Raw genomic sequence first — 18018 nt, 5'->3', positions numbered from 1 at the left:
AATAATAACAAAACATCTAACAATAATATTTTAATAGGGGTATGCTACAGACCGCCAAACGTGAATGAAAGGGATAAGTCTCTATTTTTAAACCAAATAAAAAAATTGGCAGATCAGGGGCAGATACTAATTATGGGAGATTTTACCTTCACAGACATTGACTGGACAAATGAGACATGTAAGTCAGTAAAAAGCAGTGGGTTCCTAAACTTACTCAAGGACCAGTTTATCACACAATCGGTTGAACACCAACTCGTAACTGGACATTATTGGGTCTTGTAATAACAAACAACATAGATATTGTTTCAAATACCACAGTAATAGAACATCTAGGACACAGTGACAACAACATGGAATCAATGGAAATCAACTTCTGTAAACCACATCATACAGGACTGGCTAAAATATTAAATTTTAGGAAGGCTAGCTTCGAATTACTCAGGGACTCTTTAAAATAAATTGAGTGGGTAACGCTGAAAAATGTGCTCAAATCATTAACTATTATATATATCACAAATGGCAATAAGGGTAAATTCAATAAGAAAAAGTCATCATGGTTGGACAAAAAAGTAAGGACAGCAATTAACAATGACAAGAGCATTTCAATTTTACAAGGGTAATGTGAATGAGGAGTCCTTCAGTAAGTACAAAGAATTAAATAAAATTTGTAAAGGGGTAATCAAATTAGTTGAAAGGGAAAACGAAGAGCAAATAGCCACTGAGAGCAAAAACAATCCCAAGAAGTTTTTCAAATACATCAATAGTAAACGAGTAATTAGAGAACATAGGCCCATTAACCAATATCAATTGTAAAATCTTTCCAGTGGATAAAGGATAAGCAGAACTGTTAAATGAGTTTTTCTCATCAGTCTCTATTCTCATCTCCAGACATCTCATCAGTCTCTATTCTCATCTCCAGACATCTCATCAGTCTCTATTCTCATCTCCAGACCTCTCATCTCATCAGTGTCTATTCTCATCTCCAGGCCTCTCATCTCATCATTCTCTATTCTCATCTCCAGACCTCTCATCTCATCAGTCTCTATTCTCATCTCCAGACCTCTCATCTCATCAGTGTCTATTCTCATCTCCAGACCTCTCATCTCATCATTCTCTATTCTCATCTCCAGACCTCTCATCTCATCAGTCTCTATTCTCAACTCCAGACCTCTCATCTCACCAGTCTCTATTCTCATCTCCAAACCTCTCATCTCATCAGTCTCTATCCTCATCTCCAGACCTCTCATCTCATCAGTCTCTATTCTCATCTCCAGACCTCTCATCTCCAGACCTCTCATCTCATCAGTCTCTATTCTCATTTCCAGACCTCTCATCTCATCAGTGTCTATTCTCATCTCCAGACCTCTCATCTCATCAGTGTCTATTCTCATCTCCAGACTGAACATCTCATCATTCTCTATTCTCATCTCCAGGCCTCTCATCTCATCAGTCTCTATGCTCATCTCCAGACCTCTCATCTCATCAGTGTCTATTCTCATCTCCAGACTGAACATCTCATCAGTCTCTATTCTCATCTCCAGACCTCTCATCTCATCAGTCTCTATTCTCATCTCCAGACCTCTCATCTCATCAGTCTCTATCCTCATCTCCAGACCTCTCATCTCATCAGTCTCTATTCTCATCTCTAGACCTCTCATCTCATCAGTCTCTATTCTCATCTCCAGACCTCTCATCTCTTCAGTCTCTATTCTCATCTCCAGGCCTCTCATCTCATCAGTGTCTATTCTCATCTCCAGACATCTCATCAGTCTCTATTCTCATCTCCAGACCTCTCATCTCATCAGTCTCTATTCTCATCTCCAGACCGCTCATCTCATCAGTCTCTATTCTCATCTCCAGACCTCTCATCTCATCATTCTCTATTCTCATCTCCAGACCTCTCATCTCATCAGTCTCTATTCTCATCTCCAGACCTCTCATCTCATCAGTCTCTATTCTCATCTCCAGATCTCTCATCTCATCAGTCTCTATTCTCATCTCCAGACCTCTCATCTCATTAGTCTCTATTCTCATCTCCAGACCTCTCATCTCATCAGTCTCTATTCTCATCTCCAGACCTCTCATCTCATCATTCTCTATTCTCATCTCCAGACCTCTCATCTCACCAGTCTCTATTCTCATCTCCAGGCCTCTCATCTCATCAGTCTCTATTCTCATCCACAGACCTCACATCCCATCAGTCTCTATTCTCATCTCCAGGCCTCTCATCTCATCAGTGTCTATTCTCATCTCCAGACCTCTCATCTCACCAGTCTCTATCCTCATCTCCAGACCTCTCATCTCATCATTCTCTATTCTCATTTCCAGACCTCTCATCTCATCAGTCTCTATTCTCATCTCCAGACCTCTCATCTCATCAGTCTCTATTCTCATCTCCAGACCTCTCATCTCATCAGTGTCTATTCTCATCTCCAGACCTCTCATCAGTGTCTATTCTCATCTCCAGACCTCTCATCAGTGTCTATTCTCATCTCCAGACCTCTCATCTCATCAGTCTCTATTCTCATCTCCAGACCTCTCATCTCATCAGTCTCTATTCTCATCTCCAGACCTCTCATCTCATCAATCTCTATTCTCATCTCCAGACCTCTCATCTCATCAGTCTCTATTCTCATCTCCAGACCTCTCATCAGTGTCTATTCTCATCTCCAGACCTCTCATCTCATCAATCTCTATTCTCATCTCCAGACCTCTCATCTCATCAGTCTCTATTCTCAACTCCAGACCTCTCATCTCACCAGTCTCTATTCTCATCTCCAAACCTCTCATCTCATCAGTCTCTATCCTCATCTCCAGACCTCTCATCTCATCAGTCTCTATTCTCATCTCCAGACCTCTCATCTCCAGACCTCTCATCTCATCAGTCTCTATTCTCATTTCCAGACCTCTCATCTCATCAGTGTCTATTCTCATCTCCAGACCTCTCATCTCATCAGTGTCTATTCTCATCTCCAGACTGAACATCTCATCATTCTCTATTCTCATCTCCAGGCCTCTCATCTCATCAGTCTCTATGCTCATCTCCAGACCTCTCATCTCATCAGTGTCTATTCTCATCTCCAGACTGAACATCTCATCAGTCTCTATTCTCATCTCCAGACCTCTCATCTCATCAGTCTCTATTCTCATCTCCAGACCTCTCATCTCATCAGTCTCTATCCTCATCTCCAGACCTCTCATCTCATCAGTCTCTATTCTCATCTCTAGACCTCTCATCTCATCAGTCTCTATTCTCATCTCCAGACCTCTCATCTCTTCAGTCTCTATTCTCATCTCCAGGCCTCTCATCTCATCAGTGTCTATTCTCATCTCCAGACATCTCATCAGTCTCTATTCTCATCTCCAGACCTCTCATCTCATCAGTCTCTATTCTCATCTCCAGACCGCTCATCTCATCAGTCTCTATTCTCATCTCCAGACCTCTCATCTCATCATTCTCTATTCTCATCTCCAGACCTCTCATCTCATCAGTCTCTATTCTCATCTCCAGACCTCTCATCTCATCAGTCTCTATTCTCATCTCCAGATCTCTCATCTCATCAGTCTCTATTCTCATCTCCAGACCTCTCATCTCATTAGTCTCTATTCTCATCTCCAGACCTCTCATCTCATCAGTCTCTATTCTCATCTCCAGACCTCTCATCTCATCATTCTCTATTCTCATCTCCAGACCTCTCATCTCACCAGTCTCTATTCTCATCTCCAGGCCTCTCATCTCATCAGTCTCTATTCTCATCCACAGACCTCACATCCCATCAGTCTCTATTCTCATCTCCAGGCCTCTCATCTCATCAGTGTCTATTCTCATCTCCAGACCTCTCATCTCACCAGTCTCTATCCTCATCTCCAGACCTCTCATCTCATCATTCTCTATTCTCATTTCCAGACCTCTCATCTCATCAGTCTCTATTCTCATCTCCAGACCTCTCATCTCATCAGTCTCTATTCTCATCTCCAGACCTCTCATCTCATCAGTGTCTATTCTCATCTCCAGACCTCTCATCAGTGTCTATTCTCATCTCCAGACCTCTCATCAGTGTCTATTCTCATCTCCAGACCTCTCATCTCATCAGTCTCTATTCTCATCTCCAGACCTCTCATCTCATCAGTCTCTATTCTCATCTCCAGACCTCTCATCTCATCAATCTCTATTCTCATCTCCAGACCTCTCATCTCATCAGTCTCTATTCTCATCTCCAGACCTCTCATCAGTGTCTATTCTCATCTCCAGACCTCTCATCTCATCAATCTCTATTCTCATCTCCAGACCTCTCATCTCATCAGTCTCTATTCTCATCTCCAGACCTCTCATCAGTGTCTATTCTCATCTCCAGACCTCTCATCAGTCTCTATTCTCATCTCCAGACCTCTCATCAGTGTCTATTCTCATCTCCAGACCTCTCATCTCATCAGTCTCTATTCTCATTGTGAGGTTAGCAGGCTGACCGTAAGACTGTAATTATGATATTTTATTATTTGTAGTGAAAAATGTACACTTTAGTCAGTCTGTACCCTGTAGTCCTATGTATGTCTGTATTTCCCAGGACTTTATTCATGTAAGCATTATACCATTGAGACCATTTGCCCGTGGTTACGTCACTGCCTCCAGGTAATGTTCTTAGTAAACTGTGATGGTATCATGAATAAGGGATTTGTGACTATGAAGTTAATTATGGCAGTCTTCCCAAATGCGTATTACTTAAATATTGTAACTGTGTATGTGGAGACAAATGGTCCGGCTAGAAGCGACCAAATGCTTAGATTAGAATCTGTTCAGTTTGTGTATAGTTTTTGGTTCAGGGATCAAAGGACCTCTTTATAGGCTGTTTAGTAACAGAGACAACAGGTAGTGGCAGAGACATACACTTCCCCCCCAAATAACAAGAAGCTAAAGGCTGGATAACACCAGGGTCACTCTCCAGAGAAGAGATCTGTTTACATGAAGGTGTGAAATCCCTCACATACACAAGCTTCAAAGCCAGATGAAGGGAGTGAGTTAATCAGCCCCTGGACAGGTAATAGGAGACCCTGTTACATTCATGCAACTGCACCCAGCATAGGAAGGGTTAAGAATTCCTGAGGGAGGGGGAGAGGGGTGCCTTTGGGATGTAAGTTGGGGTTTTGCAGGAAGAGAGGGGAGAGAATTGATGGACTGTCCTGGACTAAGAGGTTATGCTCTGTCTAGGTATCGTGTGGACTTATATGCTATCACTGCTGTGGGGATTAAGTGATAGTTTGCCCTGTGGAACTGATCTGGGACTGTGACTATACAAGGACTGTCTGTTTGGGCCTGCTACCTGAATATCTTTCTACTCTGCAATTTACCTTTGCCACTGTTTATTGTCTATTTGTGCGTGCTGTGGAAAATAAACCATTCTTCTGGTTTCATCTGCTCGGTGTCTGAGTGATTGAGGAACTCGTACCCTCACATTTGGCGGCAGCGACAGTGGGATCATTCAGACACCAACCATCGAGCACAGAAAGCACAGAGGACAGAGGATCAGACCATATGAAAGGAAACGGAAAATGCAATAAGGTGATGTTCAGCAAGTGAGCAGGTGTCAGTCCTGTGAAAGGGAAAATGTTTCCAAGGAAAGAAAATCGATGCCTCAAGACCCCTGTAGCAGAGGAGCTCAGGGATGGAGGTTCTTCAGTGTATCGGCAGGCTGGGAAGCCGGATCTGTTATTTATTGTCAGGAAAATGCAGTATATCTGGAAGTACTGGGAAGACGCTCAGCAGATGGTCAGCGGGTGGAGAGTATCCAGCATACAGGACAAAGTGTGTTACCTGGGGGATGCATTCCTGCACTGTAAAGGTGAGGCCACTTCTTGGAATCTGCTGGGGGAGCCAGAGTTTGTAGAATTCACAGAGGAAGTGATTGCTACAGTTACCCAGATGCTACAAAGAGGACAATATTCTGAGGCTGAAGGACAAGTCCAGAATAAATTGATGCCCCAGATAGAACCAGAGAAAGGGTCTAGAAGGGGGCTACTGCAATCTGGGCAGACAACCGAGGGGTCTGCCACGGAATTAATTGTTACCGCAAGAGAAGGGTCGTTGTCAGGGGGGCCCCTAACTGCCCTTGAAGAAATGAGTATGGAGGAGCTGATAGCAGAATGTCAGCTGCGAGGTATACCCATCCAATCCTGCACTCGCGGGGAAATCCTTCAGCAGATCCTTCGCGATCAGGGAGATCCTACAAAAGCATTTACCGATTATCGGGCATGTATCCTTTATTTCGGTGCACAGCTGAGTGTGTGGGAACAATTGGAGTGTCTGGAGGAGTGCTTTATTGTGGCAGAGGAAGAGGCGATTGATCGCGGGCTCCTGGATACCCCAGCATGGCAAGATCAGTGTCGCAAGGGGCGTGATGAAAGGCACCGCCTGCAACAGCTTCTCCCACAGCCTAGGGGAGAAGCTGCTCAGTGTTCTATACAGGGGAAGGTTATCCCCAAAATGAAGGAAGTGAGGCCTCTGCGCCAGGCACCCCGGGAGGAGCTGCACTACTGCTTCCCTTTTGCTGAGGTGGGAGGTGCAGAATTATTAACCTTCTGCCAGGGGATTTATGAGGACTGCGTCCAGGAGGAGATCACCGTGGTTAGAGGAGTATCCGACAACATCCAGGCCACCAGCACACCAGTCACAGATGACGTTGTGTTTCGGTCTGCCCAGCATACTCAGCTGGGGAAGGAGGCTATCGCGGAGAAGGAGGTGTGCGCAGAAGTAGCTGCAGGTGAGCATCTGGCTTTTAAGGGGACAGAGCTGACACAGCCTGTCCTGCAGCCACCAACGGAATTGTTTGTGATGGAGGGTCCCTCCTCAGCCCTGGACATTGAGACCAAATGCTGGACTGAAATTTGCCATGCCCCTAGTTTGGGTTTGGGGGAGGAAGGACATGACGGGGTGGTGGAAGTGCCAGGGCCAGAGCCCCTATATTGGCCTGCTGTTTGGCCCCTGTTCCGTGGGCAAGAGGGGGAGGTGGAAAGTGGTCCCCGCCCCATTGTGCCCGAGGCAAAAGTATTAGTAGGTTACAATGTTGCAGAGGGGGGGTACCCAGAATCCGAAGAAGAGGAATCGCTACATCCCTTGTTAGTTCCAATGTATGACTTAGACTGTAATCATGCCCTTGCTGGTTCGGCAAACCAGCCGCCTTTTACAAGATGGGTTTGGTATGATGTCACCCTGTGGGACTCCGGTGGTACATCCAAACCCCAGATTCTCGGCTCTGCATCCCGCTATTCCAGGTTGTTATTGGTTCCTGAGCAACTGGGCACAGTGACTAAAGATGTAGGGGGAGGAGTGTGAGGTTAGCAGGCTGACCGTAAGACTGTAATTATGATATTTTATTATTTGTAGTGAAAAATGTACACTTTAGTCAGTCTGTACCCTGTAGTCCTATGTATGTCTGTATTTCCCAGGACTTTATTCATGTAAGCATTATACCATTGAGACCATTTGCCCGTGGTTACGTCACTGCCTCCAGGTAATGTTCTTAGTAAACTGTGATGGTATCATGAATAAGGGATTTGTGACTATGAAGTTAATTATGGCAGTCTTCCCAAATGCGTATTACTTAAATATTGTAACTGTGTATGTGGAGACAAATGGTCCGGCTAGAAGCGACCAAATGCTTAGATTAGAATCTGTTCAGTTTGTGTATAGTTTTTGGTTCAGGGATCAAAGGACCTCTTTATAGGCTGTTTAGTAACAGAGACAACAGGTAGTGGCAGAGACATACACTTCCCCCCCAAATAACAAGAAGCTAAAGGCTGGATAACACCAGGGTCACTCTCCAGAGAAGAGATCTGTTTACATGAAGGTGTGAAATCCCTCACATACACAAGCTTCAAAGCCAGATGAAGGGAGTGAGTTAATCAGCCCCTGGACAGGTAATAGGAGACCCTGTTACATTCATGCAACTGCACCCAGCATAGGAAGGGTTAAGAATTCCTGAGGGAGGGGGAGAGGGGTGCCTTTGGGATGTAAGTTGGGGTTTTGCAGGAAGAGAGGGGAGAGAATTGATGGACTGTCCTGGACTAAGAGGTTATGCTCTGTCTAGGTATCGTGTGGACTTATATGCTATCACTGCTGTGGGGATTAAGTGATAGTTTGCCCTGTGGAACTGATCTGGGACTGTGACTATACAAGGACTGTCTGTTTGGGCCTGCTACCTGAATATCTTTCTACTCTGCAATTTACCTTTGCCACTGTTTATTGTCTATTTGTGCGTGCTGTGGAAAATAAACCATTCTTCTGGTTTCATCTGCTCGGTGTCTGAGTGATTGAGGAACTCGTACCCTCACACTCATCTCCAGACCTCTCATCAGTGTCTATTCTCATCTCCAGACCTCTCATCAGTGTCTATTCTCATCTCCAGACCTCTCATCTCTTCAGTCTCTATTCTCATCTCCAGACCTCTCATCTCATCAGTGTCTATTCTCATCTCCAGACCTCTCATCAGTGTCTATTCTCATCTCCAGACCTCTCATCAGTGTCTATTCTCATCTCCAGACCTCTCATCAGTGTCTATTCTCATCTCCAGACCTCTCATCAGTGTCTATTCTCATCTCCAGACCTCTCATCTCATCAGTGTCTATTCTCATCTCCAGGCCTCTCATCTCATCAGTCTCTATTCTCATCTCCAGACCGCTCATCTCATCAGTCTCTATTCTCATCTCCAGACCTCTCATCTCATCAGTCTCTATTCTCATCTCCAGACCGCTCATCTCATCAGTCTCTATTCTCATCTCCAGACCTCTCATCTCACCAGTCTCTATTCTCATCTCCAGGCCTCTCATCTCATCAGTCTCTATTCTCATCTCCAGACCTCTCATCTCACCAGTCTCTATCCTCATCTCCAGACCTCTCATCTCATCATTCTCTATTCTCATTTCCAGACCTCTCATCTCATCAGTCTCTATTCTCATCTCCAGGCCTCTCATCTCATCAGTCTCTATTCTCATCTCCAGACCTCTCATCTCATCAGTCTCTATTCTCATCTCCAGACCTCTCATCTCATCAGTGTCTATTCTCATCTCCAGACCTCTCATCAGTGTCTATTCTCATCTCCAGACCTCTCATCTCTTCAGTCTCTATTCTCATCTCCATACCTCTCATCTCATCAGTGTCTATTCTCATCTCCAGACCTCTCATCAGTGTCTATTCTCATCTCCAGACCTCTCATCAGTGTCTATTCTCATCTCCAGACCTCTCATCTCATCATTCTCTATTCTCATCTCCAGACCTCTCATCTCATCAGTCTCTATTCTCATCTCCAGACCTCTCATCTCATCATTCTCTATTCTCATTTCCAGACCTCTCATCTCATCAGTGTCTATTCTCATCTCCAGGCCTCTCATCTCATCAGTCTCTATTCTCATCTCCAGACCTCTCATCTCTTCAGTCTCTATTCTCATCTCCAGACCTTTCATCTCATCAGTCTCTATTCTCATCTCCAGACCTCTTATCTCATCAGTGTCTATTCTCATCTCCAGACCTCTCATCTTATCAGTCTCCATTATCATCTCCAGACCTCTCATCTCATCAGTGTCTATTCTCATCTCCAGACCTCTCATCTCATTAGTCTCTATTCTCATCTCCAGACCTCTCATCTCATCAGTCTCTATTCTCGTCTCCAGACCGCTCATCTCATCAGTCTCTATTCTCATCTCCAGACCTCTCATCAGTCTCTATTCTCATCTCCAGACCTCTCATCTCATCAGTCTCTATTCTCATCTCCAGACCTCTCATCTCATCAGCCTCTATTCTCATCTCCAGACCTCTCATCTCATCAGTCTCTATTCTCATTTCCAGACCTCTCATCTCATCAGTGTCTATTCTCATCTCCAGACCTCTCATCTCATCATTCTCTATTCTCATCTCCAGACCTCTTATCTCATCAGTGTCTATTCTCATCTCCAGACCTCTCATCTCATCAGTCTCCATTATCATCTCCAGACCTCTCATCTCATCAGTGTCTATTCTCATCTCCAGACCTCTCATCTCATTAGTCTCTATTCTCATCTCCAGACCTCTCATCTCATCAGTCTCTATTCTCGTCTCCAGACCGCTCATCTCATCAGTCTCTATTCTCATCTCCAGACCTCTCATCAGTCTCTATTCTCATCTCCAGACCTCTCATCTCATCAGTCTCTATTCTCATCTCCAGACCTCTCATCTCATCAGCCTCTATTCTCATCTCCAGACCTCTCATCTCATCAGTCTCTATTCTCATCTCCAGACCTCTCATCTCATCATTCTCTATTCTCATCTCCAGACCTCTCATCTCATCAGTGTCTATTCTCATCTCCAGACCTCTCATCTCATCATTCTCTATTCTCATCTCCAGACCTCTCATCTCATCAGTGTCTATTCTCATCTCCAGACCTCTCATCTCATCAGTCTCCATTATCATCTCCAGACCTCTCATCTCATTAGTCTCTATTCTCATCTCCAGACCTCTCATCTCATCAGTCTCTATTCTCGTCTCCAGACCGCTCATCTCATCAGTCTCTATTCTCATCTCCAGACCTCTCATCAGTCTCTATTCTCATCTCAAGACCTCTCATCTCATCAATGTCTATTCTCATCTCCAGACCTCTCATCTCATCAGTCTCTATTCTCATCTCCAGACCTCTCATCAGTCTCTATTCTCATCTCCAGACCTCTCATCTCATCAGTGTCTATTCTCATCTCCAGACCTCTCATCTCATCAGTGTCTATTCTCATCTCCAGACCTCTCATCTCATCATTCTCTATTCTCATCTCCAGACCTCTCATCTCATCAGTGTCTATTCTCATCTCCAGACCTCACATCCCATCAGTGTCTATTCTCATTTCCAGACCTCTCATCTCATCAGTCTCTATTCTCATCTCCAGACCTCACATCCCATCAGTGTCTATTCTCATTTCCAGACCTCTCATCTCATCAGTGTCTATTCTCATCTCCAGACCTCACATCTCATCATTCTCTATTCTCATCTCCAGACCTCTCATCTCATCAGTCTCTATTCTCATCTCCAGACCTCACATCCCATCAGTGTCTATTCTCATTTCCAGACCTCTCATCTCATCAGTGTCTATTCTCATCTCCAGACCGCACATCTCATCAGTCTCTATTCTCATCTCCAGACCTCTCATCTCATCAGTGTCTATTCTCATCTCCAGACCTCACATCTCATCAGTCTCTATTCTCATCTCCAGACCTCTCATCTCATCAGTCTCTATTCTCATTTCCAGACCTCTCATCTCATCAGTGTCTATTCTCAGCTCCAGACCTTTCATCTCATCAGTCTCTATTCTCATCTCCAGACCTCTCATCTCATCATTCTCTATTCTCATTTCCAGACCTCTCATCTCATCAGTCTCTATTCTCATCTCCAGGCCTCTCATCTCATCAGTGTCTATTCTCATCTCCAGAACTCTCATCTCATCAGTCTCTATTCTCAGCTCCAGACCTCTCATCTCATCATTCTCTATTCTCATCTCCAGACCTCTCATCTCATCAGTGTCTATTCTCAGCTCCAGACCTTTCATCTCATCAGTCTCTATTCTCATCTCCAGACCTCTCATCTCATCATTCTCTATTCTCATTTCCAGACCTCTCATCTCATCAGTCTCTATTCTCATCTCCAGGCCTCTCATCTCATCAGTGTCTATTCTCATCTCCAGAACTCTCATCTCATCAGTGTCTATTCTCATCTCCAGACCTCTCATCTCATCAGTCTCTATTCTCATCTCCAGACCTCTCATCTCATCAGTGTCTATTCTCATCTCCAGGCCTCTCATCTCATCAGTCTCTATTCTCATCTCCAGACCTTTCATCTCATCAGTCTCTATTCTCATCTCCAGACCTCTCATCTCATCAGTGTCTATTCTCATCTCCAGACCTCTCATCTCATCATTCTCTATTCTCATCTCCAGACCTCTCATCTCATCAGTCTCTATTCTCATTTCCAGACCTCTCATCTCATCAGTGTCTATTCTCATCTCCAGAACTCTCATCTCATCAGTCTCTATTCTCATCTCCAGACCTCTCATCTCATCATTCTCTATTCTCATCTCCAGACCTCTTATCTCATCAGTGTCTATTCTCATCTCCAGACCTCTCATCTCATCAGTCTCCATTATCATCTCCAGACCTCTCATCTCATCAGTGTCTATTCTCATCTCCAGACCTCTCATCTCATTAGTCTCTATTCTCATCTCCAGACCTCTCATCTCATCAGTCTCTATTCTCATCTCCAGACCTCTCATCTCATCAGTCTCTATTCTCAGCTCCAGACCTCTCATCTCATCATTCTCTATTCTCATCTCCAGACCTCTCATCTCATCAGTGTCTATTCTCATCTCCAGACCTCTCATCTCATCAGTCTCTATTCTCATCTCCAGACCTCTCATCTCATCAGTGTCTATTCTCAGCTCCAGACCTCTCATCTCATCATTCTCTATTCTCATCTCCAGACCTCTCATCTCATCAGTCTCTATTCTCATCTACAGACCTCTCATCTCATCAGTGTCTATTCTCATCTCCAGACCTCACATCCCATCAGTGTCTATTCTCAGCTCCAGACCTCTCATCTCATCATTCTCTATTCTCATCTACAGACCTCTCATCTCATCAGTGTCTATTCTCATCTCCAGACCTCTCATCTCATCAGTCTCTATTCTCATCTCCAGACCTCTCATCTCATCAGTCTCTATTCTCATCTCCAGGCCTCTCATCTCATCAGTCTCTATTCTCATCTCCAGACCTCTCATCTCATCAGTCTCTATTCTCATCTCCAGACCTCTCATCTCATCAGTCTCTATTCTCATCTCCAGACCTCTCATCTCATCAGTGTCTATTCTCATCTCCAGACCTCTCATCTCCTCATTCTCTATTCTCATCTCCAGACCTCTCACGGGGATGAGTCCTCCTCTGTTATTGTATCATTGGATGCGGCAAAAGCCTTTGATTCAGTGGCCATTCATTTAGGAGGTTAGGCGATGTTTGGGAATAGGACCAGTCTATTTCAAATGGGTCCAATTGCTTTATTTTAAACCCACTGCTCGTATATCAATAAATTATTACATTTCTGTTCCATTTTCCCTCCCTCGAGGTACCCAGCAGGGTTGCCCATTGTCTTCCGCCCTTTTTGCTTTGGCTGTTGAACCACTAGCATGCCTTCTTCGGGCGCATCCTGATATTTCTGGCCTACGATTAAATAATCGGGTTGTTACTGTCACTTTGTACGCAGACGACATGTTACTTTTCCTTAAAGACTATTCAGCTTCCATGCCAGTGGTTCTTCAGGTAATAGAAGAATTTGGGAAATACTCTGGCTTAACTATCAATTGGACCAAGTCCTCTATCCTTCCCCTTAGGGGAATGCCCCCGGACAGAACTTATTTAAAGGATAAAATGAAGGCGTGGCGTAAATTTCCTCTAACACTTACTGGAAGAGTAAATTTAATAAAAATTATAGTTCAACCAAAGTTCCTATAGATATATTTCATCAGGCCCCAATTTATCTACCAAATTAAATTTTCCAGAAACTCAATAGTAGGATTTCCTCTCTGATCTGGATGGACAAAAGGCCTCATATACAGTTGGATGTACTTACTAGTTCCACTGTGGCTCCAGGACTGTGCTACAGACTCCCTTTCAAACCTTTTGGTTTCTGAAATGGCACATGGTCATACACCACTCCAGGCTCTGTTAGGTAACACCTTTTCTCGTAAGACTCTCCCTCTTATAATTCAGGATCTGAAAATTTGGAGAGCTATACATGTTTTTTTAAAGTTTCAAGATGTTGACCCTGACACTCCCTTATGAAATTCACTTAAACTATCTAAACTTTCCTCTCTTAAGCCTTGAGTGGTGTGGGGGGATAGGGGAGTGATATCTATGGGTCAGTTATATCATGACATAGTTTTAAAATCCTTCACTCAGTTAGTTGGTGTTTTTGGAATTCCATGTATGTATTTCTTTAGATACCTACAACTTCACCAGTCCTTGTCCTTACAATTCCCTCAGGGTCCACCAGTTATTCGACACTCTCCACTCAAACCATTCCTTTTAAAATTAGGCTCTAAACATTCTCTCTAAAGCATGTACTCCTTTCTTCTAACCCTAACCCTCTGACTTACCAAGTCTACAGCAGAAATGGGAAATGGAAGTGGGCAGGTTGTCTGAGGATGAATGGTGAAGGAAGGAGGGATTTGTGTTCATGGAACACTGGGCGGACTTCTCAGTCAGGCACCATCTTTTTTGCCGTGATGGATTGCACCTGAACGAGGAGGGGTCTGCGGAGCTGGGGGGGGGAAGGATGGTTAGAGGGTTGGAGGAGATTTTAAACTAGGCAATGGGGGGGGGGGGGGGTAGCTAGATACTATGGGACCCATAGTGAGAATAGTAGGATTGGGGTCAATAATCAATTTGGGGGAGGAGGAGGGGGGGGAGGACATAGTTACAGGCAATGTCCGGGGTACTAATAAGGGTAATATTGTGGGAAATTCATGGGGTGCTCCAGGAATATTATGTAATAACAGTAATCTTACCTCATTACAGCTCTTAGGTACAGATGACCTTAGGGTATGGGAAGGAGTTAACGACATAGGAAGAAGTTTCAAAACTGTAAATAGGTCGGACAGTGGGAATGGTGGGGAGGCCTGTAGAGAGTCTATTGAGGGGGAGGTGGGTACGAGGAAGTTAGTAAGGAATACAAATAAGTCCAGAGGCGAAATTCAACACAATGTTAGGGACGCAAATAAAAATAAGCATAAATTAAAATGCCTACTGGCTAATGCAAGAAGCTTGGCAGGTAAAATAGGGGAACAAGCATCTGTGGTCACTAGGGACGATTATGACATTATTGGTATTACAGAAACATGGTGTAATGAGTCGCACAATTGGGCATTATACATGGAGGGATATACGCTCTACAGAAAAGACAGGGAAAATAGAAGGGGTGGGGGTGTGTGCCTATATGTAAAAAATAACTTAACATTGTGTGAGAAAGAAATGAGCACAGGCACAGAGGAAGACTACATGGAGGCCGTGTGGGCAGAAATAACCGACAATAACAAAAAACCTAATAATACAATTTTAATAGGGGTATGCTATAGATCGCCGAACATAAACGAAGGGGACGAGTCTCTTCTTTTAAACCAAATCAAACAATCATCAGATCAGGGTCAGGTATTAATTATGGGGGATTTTAATTTACCTGATATTGATTGGAAAAACGTAACGTAAAACAGCAAGAAACAATGGGTTCCTAAGCTTACTTAAAGACCAGTTTATCACACAAATGGTGGAAGCTCCAACTCGTAATAAGGCATTATTGGATTTGGTTTTAACAAATAACAGATTTAGTTTCAAACACAAAAGTAATTGAACACCTAGGGAACAATGACCACAATATGGTTTCACTGGAAATCAACTTCAGTAAATTACATCATAAAGGATCGACAAAAATACTAAACTTCAGAAAAGCGAACTTTGAAATATTCAGAGAAGCCCTAAAAAGAATTGTGTGGGAAACAGTTTTTGAGGGGAAAAATGCTGAGGAAATATGGGATACTCTAAAAAATATACTTGAATCATTAACTATTAAATACATTCCTAAAGTAACTAAGGGTTAGGACAAATTCAATAAAAAAAAGCCACCATGGTTGGACGAAAAAGTTAGGTCAGCAATCAACAATAAAACAAGAGCATTTAAATTCTATAAAAATAACTTAAATGAGGAGGTGATCACCAAATACAAAGAATCAAACAAAATTTGCAAATCGGCAATCAAAGTAACTAAAAGGGATTATGAAGATCGCATAGCCACTGAAAGTAAAACTAACCCCAAGAAGTTTTTCAAATACATAAATAGTAAGCGTATAATTAAGGACTACATAGGCCCACTAACCGATATCAAATGATAAAGTTTTACAGAGGACAAGGGAAAATCAGAACTGTTAAATGAGTTCTTCTCAGCAGTGTTTACTAAGGGAGAGCAGGCTGTGGAACGCACACATACCACAAATGGGACAAGCCGGACCTCAATATTGAATTCTCTACCGAGGAAATAATATTGAGGCTCAGCAAAATCAAAACAAACAAATCACCTGGGCCCGATGGGATTCATCCTAGGGTATTAATGGAATTAAGGGAGGAATTAGCTTCCCCTCTACATTATATCTTTGATAATTCACTATCATCAGGAAAGGTACCAAAAGACTGGAGAATAGCAGAAGTAGTGCCATTATTCAAAAAAGGAAAAAAGGAAGATCCCGCTAATTACAGACCTGTTAGTTTAACATCAATAGTGGGTAAACTATTTGAAGAATTTTTAAGAGATGGTATCAAAGAATATTTAGACCTTCATCGTTTACTGAGTAATAACCAGCATGGGTTTGTGAAAAATCGTTCATGCCAAACTAATCTACTTGGTTTCTATAAGGAGGTTAGCAAAAACCTTGATAATGGAAATGTTGTAGATGTGATTTTCCTAGATTCTGATAAAGCCTTCGACACCGTACCACACAAGAGGTTGATAAATAAAATGGAGGACCTGGGATTATGGGCAAATATCTGTAGATGGGTAGGGAACTGGCTGTGTAATGGAGAACAAAGAGTGGTTGTGAACAGTGCCGTATCTAATATGATACCAGTACTAAGTAGAGTGCCACAGGGTTCGGTTCTAGGGCCCATTTTGTTTAACATATTTATCAATGATATTGGGATGGGGTTACTCAGCAATGTATCCATCTTTGCGGACGATACAAAACTGAGCAGAGTTATTAAATCATCAGAAGATGTCACCACGCTTCAAAATGATCTTGACAATCTAGATGAGTGGGCAAAAAAGTGGAAGATGAGGTTCAATGTGAACAAATGCAAGGTCATGCACCTCGGGTGACATAACCAGTGTGCTAGTTATAACCTAAGCGGGGATGAATTGGGTAAATCAGTACTCAAAAAGGATCTAGGAGTCCAAATAGACAAAAAACTGGGGTGTAGTGCTCAATATAATATAGCAACAAAAAAGGCCAACAAAATTCTAGTATGTATTAAAGGGGCATGGAAACTAGGGACTCAAAAGTAATTATGTGTGGTTAGACCGCACCTCAAATACGAAGTGCAGTTCTGGGGCCCCGCACTATAAAAAGGACATCATAGAATTAGAAAAAATCCAAAATAAGAGCAACAAAGCTTATTAGGGGAATGGAGAATTTAAGCTACAAGGAGAGATTAAACAATTTGGGACTATTTACACTAGAGAAAAGACGTTTAAGGGGGGACATGCTCAACATGTATAAATATATTAGGGGCCAATATAAGGAACTGTCAAACACCCTTTTTTCTACTAGAAAGGAATCTAGGACGCGAGGGCACGAGTTTAGATTAGAAGAAAAAAGATTTTGTTCATCTAGAAGAAAACATTTCTTTACAGTCAGAGCAGTCAAACTTTGGAACTCTCTTCCTGGAGAAGTGGTGCCGGCAGACACTATAAATACGTTTAAAATAAGGTTGGGTAAAAATGTATTGGTTAAAAACATCCAAGGGTAGTAATAGTAACATAATCTGTCTTTAAAATATCAGAACATATTATACAACAAGGGATAAACTACTATAAACATAGGTTGAACTAGATGGACGCAAGTCTTTATTCAGCCTCACCCATAGGCAAATCTAGAATTATGGTAATGGGTGGTCCCAGATGTAGACACAATAGCAGGGGGACCTTTGCGCGGCATAGCCACACGGCAAAAAGGGAGCGTGGCCTCATGAGAAGGAGGCGTGACATCACAAAAAGGGGTGTGGTATTACACTTTAGACCATACACAGTAATGCCCATTACACATTTTAGCAAACTCCGTAATACCCATTACACATAAAGCCACATGCCGTAATGCCAATTACACATAAGGCCACACACCATAATGCCCATTACACATTGTGCCACACATCATGATGCCCTTTACATACTGTATAACAACCCGTAATGCCCATTACATAT

The 18018-nt window shown here is 43.1% G+C and overlaps 1 protein-coding gene across 2 annotated transcripts in view; it reads right to left on the bottom strand.

Annotated features, from left to right (window-relative positions):
- The window catches only part of ATP1B2 (ATPase Na+/K+ transporting subunit beta 2), a 69040-nt gene that overhangs the window by 31668 nt on the left and 19354 nt on the right, over nt 1–18018 (bottom strand). The gene's annotated exons all lie outside the window — the stretch shown is intronic.

This window comes from Crinia signifera, unplaced genomic scaffold (assembly GCF_055691185.1).
Source record: "Crinia signifera unplaced genomic scaffold, ASM5569118v1 HAP2_SCAFFOLD_107, whole genome shotgun sequence".
In the NCBI taxonomy this organism is placed as follows: Eukaryota; Metazoa; Chordata; class Amphibia; order Anura; family Myobatrachidae; genus Crinia; species Crinia signifera.
The sequence above is the reverse complement of the archived record's forward strand: the minus strand, read 5'-3'. Positions and strand labels throughout refer to the sequence as shown.